At 43.0% G+C, this 13393-nt stretch overlaps 1 protein-coding gene across 2 annotated transcripts in view; it reads right to left on the bottom strand.

Annotated features, from left to right (window-relative positions):
- The window catches only part of LOC127390990 (somatomedin-B and thrombospondin type-1 domain-containing protein-like), a 50233-nt gene that overhangs the window by 33243 nt on the left and 3597 nt on the right, over positions 1 to 13393 (bottom strand). The window contains exon 4 of one of the 2 annotated variants that reach the window (XR_007890985.1): positions 12507 to 13065. The exons of the other annotated variant lie outside the window; for it this stretch is intronic. The gene's annotated coding sequence lies outside the window, so the exon portion shown is untranslated. Of the gene's footprint in view, positions 1 to 12506; positions 13066 to 13393 lie in introns of those variants that run through there. 2 annotated transcript variants of the gene reach the window in all.

The raw sequence follows: 13393 nt of genomic DNA, 5'->3' as shown, positions 1-13393 counted from the left end.
ATGGCACACACCATATATCAACCCAGCAACAGTTTTCTTGCAAGAAAATTGCTGAGTCTAAAATCAGGACTATTGGTTCTATGAGGAATACTGGAGCCAAGAAGGTGTTTTACAGAATGAAACGTAGTTAGTCCATCTAACAAGGAGAGGTTCAGAAGCAGAACAGCTATGCTTGGCAGTGGAGATCGTGCCTTTCAAGCTATAGGGAACATCAAGAGGCAGCTCACTAGGGCAGGTGGAACCACAGCTTATCTGCTTGTTCAAGCCCAGCTGCCTTTCCAGCTGGCCATGCAGGGCTCCTGTCCTCTTGATCATTTTCTTTCACTTAATTAAGCTGCACTGTGCTGGAGCTGCCACTGACTCAGTTCCCAGAAGCCTTCCTGCTCCCTTCATTAACTTTTGAGGGGCGGGAGGTTGTCACAGATGTAAAGTTCCTTTCCAGGGACAAAGGGAATCGTACTCTCACTTTCAGTCTGGATAGTTAATAAGTGTCCCTGCCTGTACCACAAGCTGATCCACCCATCTGTGGAATGGGGAACATTACCCAATACCAGCCCCTTAACCTTTATTTTGCCATAACATTCCCCACACCCCAAAAAAGGAAAAAATATTACGTAGTGTGCTTAGGATTCACCTAATTTTTAAATAGAATTTACCCTGTTCCCAAGCGTTCACCCCTTTGCCTCTATGCCTCTGTCACCTGATAATTTATATGTACATTGCAAATGCATTAGGATAGTAGTATTTTCTTTGTTGTTTGTACAGCCCCTTGCACTTCATGTCCCTTGTGCAGGACTTGGATTCCTGTGCATTCCAGCAATAAGGAAATGAGCTGAGATATCAGTATCCAGGACCAAAAAATTATAAAAAAGTTTCTGGTTTACAGTGTCTGATTTTAGTTTCCATTATCACAGCCAAGTCTGTAAAAGCATAGGAGGAAAGTAGCCAACCAAGTGATCTGATTTCTTGGAGCTGATTTCTACAGATATGTGAATGCCACAGGAGAGCTGGCTGCCAACCTATTCAAACACTTCTCCAAGGATATCACAAGGGATGCTCTGCTTGTTCATTGTATTTCAGCAAAAAGCACCACCAGTTCACACAAGCTTTCCAGAGCATGACAGATCAACAGCATTGGCAACAACATCCATCCACAAGAAGGCAAAGATCAGTATTTCCACCTACACTGCTGCTGCTGTGAACAGGTACCAACCTGAAAATCTATTTCTGCAGCAGAGTCTGTTCTGTGGTCTGCTGCCTTTGCTATCTCAGGCTCAGAGCTGACAGCATGCAAGGGCACACTTTTCCAGGCTTTGCTGGTGAGTTTGAGCACAGGTGGCTCTAAACAGACTATATCCTGCTGCATATAGAGGAACACAGGAGGAATTCCAGTTGCACAGAGTAACATCGTTCTCAGCTTTTAAATATCAGCAAGGAAGCAGAGAAACCCTTAGAAACTTCAATGTTTTCGAAGAAATGCAGGGACAAATTATCAACTTCCTACTTCCTTGTCCTTTAATCATCTCTCCTGCAGAATGAGGAATCACCCTGCCAGGAGGCGCTGCCTGGCAAGCAGCTTGAGTCAGGAAGAGGTGCCACAGCTGCTGCAGCAGCTCCTCTGTTGATCTCTCTGCTATGGTTGTATTTCTAACATCCAGTTCCTCACTCACCTCACAGATGCTGCCTCTTGAGTCCTTCTTTAGGTTAACCAACCTTTGACAAAAAAAAAAAAAAGTCATCACTGTTTGGTCTTGCTTTCCCATGCACCCCACTCACAGCCTGAACTCATGCACTTAAGGCTGAAATTAAGACAAATTCACACAGACAGGTAAGTTCTTAATGCTGAGAAAAAGGAGTCTTACATGTGAAAATATCCTAATGCAAGAATTAAGGCTTTTTTATTTTGACAAGCTCAAAAGAATAATAAGAACTAGAAGAGCTCACTGATTTACTTTCACACCTGCTCCTGCTTGCTTAAAATGCTTGCCTGCTTACCCCAGGCATCCTGTGCATAAAGCCATAATAAATAAAAAAAAAGTGTTGGGGGGTCAGGAAAGGGAGGAAGACTAAGCATTACATCTTAGAAAAGGCTTATTTGAGAAAAGATTCAGGTGGGATCTTCTTTTATAAGGACCCATAAGCAAATAATACATCTGCAGGGATCCTAACATTGAGTTGTTTGGAGGAGTTTCCAATTCTGCACAGTGTTCCTCCTTTGTAGTCCTTTGAGATCTTAGGATAGAAATAAAAATGCCTTTAAACAGCATTCCCCTTCTGTACACATCTACTAGGTTTTAGCACAAAGAGACATGGGAAAAGAGTTGATACCAAGCAAGATTCAGAGATTTTTCTGAAGAAAAATCAGATTGAGCCCATGTATTTGAAATTCTTCTGCTTTTTTGCCAAAGTAGAGAAGATCATTGAACTAAATAGTCCTAAACTTGACTTGCTAACTAACCTCTGCACTAGCAGAGGACAGCAGTCTTCTCCAGAGCCTTACTGTATGACCAGCTAGGGCCAAAGCATCTGCTGTTTTTCAGCTCACCAGTTTTGTCCCCAAGATGCAGACTCTTAAGGTACTGCCAACTGACTCCACACCACCATAGAGCAGTTATGGCTGAACAAACATTCTTGAATTTAAACCCCAAAAGCATTCACCCTTGATAAAAGCTTCATCTCAACAGCAGAAACTTATGCCTCCAGCAGACTGTAACACGTGGGACATGTGATGTGCTTATTCTGCTTTCTCCTCTCTCATATATAATGCTGCATTATAAGACCATGGGGGGAATGCCAGGCTATAAGTAGGGAAGTCCCACTCCTCTCATTCAGATGTGGCCGCGGGCACAGAGCACACAAGCATTAGCCTTTTCTGCCAAAAGCCACTGCATAACCCCAACACATACTATCTGTCCACAGAGAGCAGGGCTATGACTCACCCCAGGGCATCAAGAAAACAAACTCATTGTCATTAAAAAGCTATTATCTTTAATGAAAGCTGGAGAAGGTTCAAAGTGGTCAGAAGTCTTATTTAGAAAATAGGAAAGATTAATACTTTAATAAAAAGCTTTTAGTGGTTTTCTCTGTGTGTGTTTGCTTTCCCATGGAAAAGGAAAGGAAACCAGCCATCTTTTCTGAACCTGGTACTTAAGTTTTCTTTTCCTAAGGGAAAATAAAGGAACAATTTGTCAGAGTCTGAGCCACAAGGAGGGACCCTATGAACAAGGCATTTTCCTTCCCTTTAGCAGAATAGCCTTAAACAGGTTTGCATTCATGTTGAACTTGGAATTTTCCCCTAGTCCATGAAGGCCCAGAGCAACACCTGACTCCAGAAATCATTAGTGGGAATCTTTTAAATCCAGAATAACCCCATGACAAAGCACACTCTCCAGCAGAAGTAACACAATCCTAAAATCTTCTATCAGTTCCTCAAGCTAAATGACCCTCTCCCACATTAAATCAAAAGCAGTGCCTCACTTTTCAGATTCCTCCCAAACTAACTCCATTCTCATCCTCTCACCAGCTGCCTCCACAGACAACTGCCTCCTCCTTCAGTCCTTGCATGCTTCTCCTGAAGCTTGCACCACACTGAGATAGCTCCAGGAGCAGCAGGCAGGCATCCCTTCCTCCCTTCTCTGGGACTTCTCCCGGCAGGTCTTTCCTCATTCCAAAGGATCTGTGGCTCAACCAGATGATGAACTTTTTGTCTGCTTTAGCACAGACCATGATTCCCTTGCTATGAAGAACCTCCAAGTTTGCATGAGATGCTACAGGAGAAACAAGTGCACACATACCCCAGAAACAGAAATCCAGTTCAGACCACACAAGATCAGTCTTACCAGTCATCATCACATCGTTAGTCCCACATAAGCTATCACTTTGGCTACTGTGTTTTCAACATAAAAGCGTTGGACTCCTGGCCACCATCTCCTCTTCAGCCATAAGGCAACAGTTACAACTTGGCATAGGCCAGAATGCAGGCCCCTTTATTTTTTCACAAGTGGCTACTTACAAGATCAAGATGAAACAACTAAAACATCTTTATTTTCTGTAACTGATAAATCTACAAAAACAAAGGTATTTTGATTTGTTGGGATTTTTTTACAATTATTTTCCTAAAAGAGACAATTAGAAATGGATATTGTCCTTCTGCGCAGCGTAAAACTCAGGATAAATTAATCTACTCACAGCTAAAAAAAACCCTATTTTTCCTTTCTGAATTTAGTTTTCATTGCTAAGAAACTTGCTATATTTTTCTTACAATAACTGTAGAAAATAGCATATTAAAGACCTCCAAATGGCTTGCAGAAAAATGAGGGATAGAAAAAGTTTAATCTAAAACAATTCAGCAGATGTTTCTAGACAGCATATTCAGAAGACTGCAGTATGGTAGTCCTTTATTTCTTATCAGTAAAGATAATGGCATGAAAACAAGAGTTTCCTGTTACATCAGAAGGTGTGTTCTTTTGTTGATGAAAATCACAATTAAGACACCATGGAAATTTTAAGTGATATATGCAGAGGATGCTAAGCTTTGGAGAAAACAGATTAACTGCACCTTCTGGGTTTTTTTGAACTGGTTTTGCCTGGGACCTCACAACAAGTTTACACAGGCAGACTACCAAATCCAACTCTCCAGGTCTTCTGGCAGGATCTGCCCTTTAGTCTATTGCCTGCAGGATGTGGGTCACAAGCCCCTATGTATCTTCTACAGATCACTAGCCATTTTTTTTAAATTGAGATTAAATGTGCTAGGGGTAGTAAAGGAATACATTTTGCTGAATAACCAGAGTGTCTACAGACTTTGCAGCTGGACAAGGATTTTATCCTAACACATCACACAAAACAAGCTAAGAGGGTTTTTGTTGTGGTTTGGTTGTGTTTTTTTCCCCAAAACTCTATTTCCATGGACCTGTGACCCTGCCAAGTTACTTTAAAAATTAATAGAAGTGCTGTACATTTCTGTTCCATCTGCAGCATAGCATTACCATCAACACTGACTCACAGCCTAAAGAAAACAGTCAGGAGGAGAAAACTGGATGACAAAAAGAGGTCACTAGACTTAAAATGATGACATTCTGAAGGGATTTTTAACAACATTCCTAATGATTCCAAGAAATTAGCAATATAAGCCTAAATCACCTCAATACTATCACTGAATACTCCCTTTGTATCTCTGCTGATAACAATGGTTGATAGTATTGTCAATGGAAAGGGAGCCACAAGCACAGCTCACAAGCACCACAATGTCAAGAGAAAGCTTCAACGTGTGGAATTCAGGTACTAAAAATTATAATCATGTTGATAATAATGTACTGAACCCACAGTGATGCTCAGTGCTTTGAAAAGGGAGATGGATAAAAAAAATAATCCACAAAGGCTTTCCTGATGTCTGACCCCATCCATGCAGCCATGCCCTCACTGAAGGGGCTGGGCACAATTACGTGAATAGCTGTAGCCAAGACACTGAGGAACACATTTACAGCAAAAAAAAAAATCTGAAGAATATCTAATTTGGAGATGAATTGCATTAATTTTGGTTCCTTATCTCTATCTCAGATCTCCACTAGTATAGAAGGAACACTTGGAACAAGCAGGTCAACCACAGACATTTAGACACAGAGGCACGTAAGTGGCTTCAACTACTCAAAACTCAAAACTACTTCAACCTCAAAATCACATGCCCTTCCCTGGCAGGTCTTTCACTTGTGTGCTGTGTGCTCACTGTTCATGCAGAAATACGTAAACAATCAAATAACCTAATTCAACCAGTTTCCACATATATGTGTTAAATAACTTGGTTGTTCATGCAACAGCAAACAGGCTGACAACGCACATTAGATGTCCAATGCCTGTTTCTGCAGGCAATATGGCCTACGTGGTCAGTCTGTTAGGAGTTGTCTGAAGCTCAACATTGCTTCTTTCCTTATATATCATTTATAGGGCTCGCCTCCAGGCTGCACAAACCCTTTTCCAATGGACTCACTGTGTCAACAATATAAATGGAAAAGAAATTAAAGCATGAGGTGTTATTTTTACTCTTACTGAAGTAGGATCAGATGAAGAGGCTACCACGGAAAACCCCCCATGGATTATATTTGCCCAGTAAAACATTTTACCAAAATTCAGGATGAAACCAACCCCCTACCTACAACCACTGCCTTGACGTAGGAACAAAAAGCTCAGCTATGGGGAAACTGTAACTACTGTTTATTTAACCAGCACCTTGAAGGAAAAAACAAAGCAAAATAATTTCACCCTATGAGATCTTTCCACCTCCACATGCTCAGTGCTCTCATAATAACAGTCCTCTGAATAAGATGACATGAGGATTATAAGGCAGTTGCTAAGGGACCAGATTCACTATTGCAATAAAGAAAATTTGTCTTAGCCCTCTTCTAATCTGGAGGTTTTACACAGCTGCTGAGCTTCCTGGAGAGATCCCCTCTTGCAGTTTCCCCTTAGGCTCTTCCTTACCATTATACCAGCATAAATCTGGACCATGTTAGCATAAAAACACAGGTGCTGACCCAAGTAACAACTCTTATCAGGATTACACTGTCCTTTGCAACATGATCCAAAGGGGCCACAACCAATTTTTCCTTCTACAAGAAAAGTTAAGACTGCCAACTGCTCTGCTTTAGACAACTCACAACTAACTCTGACAGCAACTTGGATAAGTTACAACCGCAGATGCCAAGAGCCAGAGCACCATGCATACACATACACATATCCCAGGACATAGGGACTGTTCCTGCTGTTCCAGCTCCTGAGGTCTTTGCTCCAAGTGTGAGAGAAATGAAAATCAAAATCAATAAACCCTATGAGATCCTTCTAACACTTCCATCACTACCATTTTTTTCTACAGGGCTACTAGCCCCACCATCCCTCAAAGATCTTATAGAGGTTTAAGGATCAGGCATACCTACAGAAAACCACAACTCACCAATAAGCCTCTCACCCATGGCTGAACCCAGTGATGCATTCCTGAAGGCCTGAAAGATCCTGTCTTGTGTTAGCATTGCAGACCTCCCATGCAGCTTTATATCTTCCTCCTCTTGGCTCCTGAGCCAAAGTTTGGGGAACAACAATGCTGTGATGGATGGACAGACTCCCATCATCAGACAGAGGGAATATCTGACAACATCCAGATAAGGGTGAGCTTTCCGAGGAAAATCATTATGCTCATCCATGGATAGATGTCTTTGGCAGATTCCCCTGTCACAATTCAAACGGGGAGAAGCCAGTTCCATGGAAGACACTGACCTTTCCCTTATGTATAAAGAAAAAAAGAAGAAAAAACAGCAGTGAGGAAAACAGATCAATACCACTTCCAGCAGCCTGCAAGACAGAGTAAGAGAGACACCCACTTGCCACTTGGAAGGATAAGGCTGCATCACAGCTCTTGGGCAACAGGCTGTGATATCTTTTGTGCCTGTTGCATCCAGTCCACATACCACGGTGAACCCTGCACCCAGCAGTTGTGCCACAACTCTAGCAGTCACACACAGCCCTGATTCTGCTGTCATTGAGGAAATCCATCTGTGCTTCCCCCCTGCTCTGCACTATTCCTGCAAGTACTTTCCTCCAGTGCAAGAAAAAAATAAGGCAGAAAAAGAACTGCAGAATCAGGTTTGTATCTAGTTTATAAACCAAGAAGATGACTCAGAAGTTGACCCCCTCCTCACCAAGCCTTCCTGCCAAAGGGCTATGCAATACCAGCTCCACCTGCTCAGCTCTGCTAGAAAAAAAAGCCAGGTTTGCATGTAAATACATTCACCAGCTCACTAATTAATTTTGAGACACGAGACCTCATCATCATCCCTCTAACCCCACCAATGTTGCTACCTACCTTTACTGGCAGCAGCCTCATGAGAACTTCAACACCACTTTGGTACCCAGCACATCATTGCAAACATGAATGGAGACTAAGCTAGTGTAACATAAAACAATTACAGCAACACTCATGAGCCTGCAGATGGTTTGCAACCAGTTGCATGAGATAACCATCCTTCTTCATCAACAGGATATTAAATTCTCCAGCTGGATTTGGGGAAATTGGTGGGGAAAGACAATGTCTACAATTGCTGCAGCACAAAAAGTGCACATACTCCAAGCTGCTAAACAGGGGCAGAAGTAAATCTTACTGTTTCTTCTGAGAAATGGTATCCAGAAGCTAGCTACTGCCTACAGGCCAGGCTCTATCCTGGACCAACGTGCAAGCATTCCAGTATCTGTGGGAGGATCAAAAGCACAAGCCTCACCCTTTCAATTAAAGAGCAGCCCTGAACCAGAAGCAGTAGGCTATCGGAGACATTAGGGCCACCCACGGTGGGAAATGCAATCACATGTGGAGCAGAAAGTGCATTGGCACACACTTGTGCTGGCAGGGGGGTTGGACTAGATGATCTTCGAGGTCCCTTGCAACCCCTAAGATTCTGTGATTCTATGTACTACTCTGAGCCAGCCCCTGGGTGCTGACATTCCACCCCACTTTCAGACAGCAGCTTCCAAGAACAGGCTTCAGGGAATCCATCTGGACAAGCAGCACCATGTGGGGCTGCATCTGCTTACCTACCACCCTCATGCACCAGATGAGCCTCCTCAGCTGGCTGGAAGGACCTCTGCCACCCTGTTCACACTGGAAAACATGCCTTGCTTCTCTGTGCAGTCAATGCTGCACAGAGACCACACCTCCTGAAGTCTCTCTGGCCCTGCACATCATTGCTGAGGAAGGTTACATGAACCCAAGGGAGTCTGTGAAAGTAGAGAAATTAGGGCAGTCCCTGGGCTTGAATATTTGCTTTAAGACTAAGGAAGTCAAACTTATTTGCAGCACTGGAGGGAAGCCTTCAAGGTGACCCAGCCACAGCATTCAGAACTGAAGAGAGCGACAGGCACAGTGAAGTGCAGAGTATCCAGTGGACATTTTTCTAAATATAACACTAACAAAATCAGGCAGATTCTCAGGTAACAAAGACAAAATGGTCCTGAGCCTGTTCCCATGAACCAAAATCAATCTTAGGGAATGGAATTGCTTTTTTACACCATTAATCTGGTCTAGCACAAAGAGTATTTTTAACAAGACAATCCTGTTCCTATCTGCAAGCTGTCAGGTATTTCCTATCCACATAAGACCTGAGCCCCTTTCAGTCACTGGAAGGCCTGAGGCAGGGGCTACATCCAGTCCTTGCTAGACTCACATTGGCACATATCAGAGAAACAGGTAGAGAATTTCTTCAGATCTCAGAGTACCTGTTTCTGTAAACATGGACAGAACCATCTCCAGCACTTTTCTCCAGAGTTTAATTTACTGTGGAACAATCTAGAAGGCAGCTTTAACACAAGTCTCTGGTAGGTAGCAGGGGGCAAAGAGTGCTACCTCATAAGCTAATGCAGCTGCTTAACAGATGGGTCTAAAAAGAATGTAATAATCACCATGCAGTCAAAAAGATCCCTGGGTCTTTGGGAATATAAATGTTAAACTTCTCATTGCATACAAAAACATGTCTATTAAAAGCAACATCAGACAGAGAAATAATCTGTGCTATTTTCCTCTCAAATGCTCATGGCACCAAGAAACAGAGCTGTTTGAGAAAAGTAAACATTTGCTTAAACATACCAGCCTAGTGAGTGACTACAGATTTCAGTTTTAGAAAGCTAAAGAAGTATATACAGCATTTTCTGTTCCTGCTATAACTCATGGAACTGACAATCCTTCCTTTGTCCTCACTGCCCTGTTCAGCCACTTCACGGTAGCAGAGTATGAGCTCTGAGCATTCTGTCAATATCCTTTGCCAGCCCCTGAGAGCTAGTAGGGAGCTCTCTGTGCAGATAAAAAAAAAAAGCTGTCAGTCTTTGGCCAAAATATATCTCCTGGCTTTTGTCTTCTCATTGACAACACCCAACAGACACACTCAGAAGTTCACCAGTGCCTGCAGAAGTCAGGCAAGCAATGGGGCAACAAATGCCAAAGACAGCTCTGAATCTGAAAGCTGTAAATTGCTTAAATTTGAACCAAAAGCCTATCTCCACCTCTACTCCTCTAAACAGAAGTCTGTCAAGTTCAGATAATACTTTTAGGATCTGTCTCCACTTTGTCACACTTGTTCTTGCAGATAAGCTAATGACCACTGGTTCAGAGATTTATTACAGCACAGTGCTATAGTGACAACGTGAAAGCATCCTGGCTACTTACACACAGCTCAAACAAATGGACAGTTTGAAGCAGAAGTCCCATCTGGCCCTTACAAAGCTTCGGACAACGCATGCACACAGCACCCTCTACAGCTGCCAGGCCAGAGATCTCCAGACTCAGTTCATTCCATGCAGTTCAGTTCCTCCAGCAACCAGCCCCTGCAACCAGACTAGAGGGTTGCTTACAATGAACCAGTTATCTTCAGACAGTTTTGCCTTCCGTCTCTATGCAATATATGCAATAGAAGCAGTGCTTGCATCCTGACCTGAGTGACTTTTATTGGAGAGATGATAAAACATGCAAATTACTTACTCTATGTTCCATGTCTCTGCAGCTCCCACAACCAGCACTCTACTCCCTGAACTATGCTTGCTGGTAGGTATTCTCATTAGATTATGAAAATAATTATATTAGCAGCAGTTCTGATCCCTCATCAATATGTTGCTTCAAGAGATTATGCTGCTTACATTAATTGAATGAAAAAGCTCTAGCCAGTTTAATGGCAGATTGCTTTAAATGCTGATTAATAGCTTTAACTCCAGGACTGCCATCTTCTACTAAACATAAATGCCAAAGGTCACTATCAGTTCAGATACCAAATCCCTTCCCAAAATGACCAAAACTGTTATTCACACAGAAAGTAGCAGAGATACTTTCTGAACATGTAGTTGCTTAAAATAACTTCCAGTTCATTATAATATTAATTAGGCTGTTGCTATCAATAAAGATAACACTAATACTTTAAATGCTTTGGGTTTTTTTAATGTAAATACTTCAAATGCTGCAGGAAATTATTCCTTTCACAACGATTAACATTTCCTCAGCCTGTTATCCATGCCTCACCTTTACCCTTCAGCTTACTTCAATCTGAAGTGTCACTGCTGGGCTAGCCAGCACTGCAGGTCCTGCAGTGCACCCAGCCTCCAGGCAGCAGTCTCTCACTTGGTATTTACCATGTTTGACCCATCAGGTAGAGGCTTCTTCAGGCCCAGAACTAACAACACAGGAACTTTCAACAGCTGCCAGGCAGCCCAGCTCCTCAGGAACCTAATAAGGCTGCAGGGGGATTGGTTTTTAACCCCACTGCTAATGCACGTCCCTGCTGTGCTACTTCCCAACAGCAGCACATGGGAATACCTACTTCCATTATTAGGTCTGGGGTTTGAATCTGAACCTGCTACCCGAGACACTGCAGGTTAATATACATCCCAATCTTCACACCAGTTTCATCTGAAGGAGCCAATTACTTTATTTGCATGGCCAGTGGGGTGTGCAAATGCTACCAGATAAATGAGGCATCTGCCAAGGCCTATTTGACTGTGCATCATGCAGACACTGCTCATGACTGCAAAGCACAGCAGATGAAGAATGCATTCTCCCTCCCTGCACAACCAACTCACCACTGTTCAACCATCTACGTGTGCAGAGGCCACAGGGCACAGGTGGATTGATACAAGATTTTTCATCCCTACCGAGATCAAATTTGTGTAGTCAATCTGGGCTATATGCAAGTGAGTTACAGGAAGCAGCAAGTCCTAGGGCTCTTGACTACCTCTCTGGTGTTAGGAAACCAGTATTAGAAAAACCTTTAGCTTTGTTTTGTTCAGCAATTCCCTGCTTCAGTACTCATGTACAATTTTCTTTCTCTGCAAACCTGGAAGTTTGCCAAGCAACATCCAGGGGAAGGCTGCAGGGTCTGAAGGAAGATGTCACTAGATCTCTCCAGCCAGAAGCAGTCATTCCTGCCAGCTAAACACACTGCACAAGGGAAACATCCAAATCCTCAATGAACCTGACATCAGCTTCCTTTCCTTCCCAGACTACTGTCACTTTTCTGGGAGACTCACACATGGAAGAATTTGTGAAGCCAGTGACTTATCTGGGAGCACACCAATCTACACCTTTTTCCAGGTCAGCCAAAATCCCCACTGGATCATGTTTTTACACCAACTGCTCCCCACAGTATTTAAGGGAGAAGCTAAAGGGAAGCCCTTGTCCAAACGTGGGGTCAGACCTGTTACCAACCTGACCTTTAGCACCCAGCTGTTAGGTGGGCAACTGTGCCCTAGTGATGCTTCCCGCAGCACAGCAACAGCCACAAGTCTCAGCCAAGCACTTTCACATCAGGGTACATGAAGCTATGGTGCCATGAGATCATGTCCCTTCCTCCCAGATGTTGAACCAGCAGGTAGTTCCATAGAAGTAATCATTACACAAGCACCGTTATCATCCAACATCTAAAAACCATTAGGAGATACAGAAAATAGCTGTTTAAGGCATGTAAAGAGAATTTCAGTCACCAGGTGAATTAACCCAGTACTCAGATTTTATTAAAAATACACCCATAACAGTACAGAAACAGACAATTCACTTCAACATCCGAGATGCCCCTTCCCCAATTTACACACTGCCAATGATACATTTAAAGCTTTCTGGAAAACCAGGAAGGGCCAAGACTTCAACCTCCCCTCTCCTTACACAGAAGGTCATTGTCACATACTTGTCAATTGCTATGGAGATTTCCTTATTTATGGTAGGGTAACATTAGCTGTCAAGTGGTGAATGCAGCCCTTGCAGACAAAAGCATCCCACTACATTAAACAGCAGGAAGTTCCAGAATCCATCACGGTCAAATGCCTCATAACAAGGAAAAGAAAAAATATAACACCCTTCATCTGGCAAGACATCCATTTATCCTTCCTGATAGCTCTGAGAAAAGACCAGAGCTGTTGCAGTGTGGTGTGAATGCTGTAACTTGGACAAGGGATCACAGGCAGCAGCATGGAGGGACACCATTAGCATAAGACAGTTTTCTGCTAGTACACTGATATCACAGCAGGTCCCAGGACAACTTGACAAATCCCAACCTGTCAAAAAAACAGCCAACATTGTCAGTCCACTCTACCACAAATAGCAAACATAGCTTTCAAACACTTCCCCCAAAAATATTAGACAGCTTCTCTAAAAACAGCAAAAGCCAGGCACCCCAAATAGGATGCACTCTTAAAACTGTGTTGTGGGAGCTTTTGGAGTTTACTGTACTTGATAAAAACCTGCAGCAGCTGACTGAGCCAAGTGCCAGAGTAACTATCTGGCCAGCTCTACCAGCTTCACCATCTGACACAGACCACTCATACTCCTTTTGAATTCAAGAGTGCTATGTAGAAAGGTCACTTATGCTCTTCACAGATACAG

Source organism: Apus apus, chromosome 15, assembly GCF_020740795.1.
Source record: "Apus apus isolate bApuApu2 chromosome 15, bApuApu2.pri.cur, whole genome shotgun sequence".
NCBI classification, from domain to species: domain Eukaryota; kingdom Metazoa; phylum Chordata; class Aves; order Apodiformes; family Apodidae; genus Apus; species Apus apus.
The sequence above is the reverse complement of the archived record's forward strand: the minus strand, read 5'-3'. Positions and strand labels throughout refer to the sequence as shown.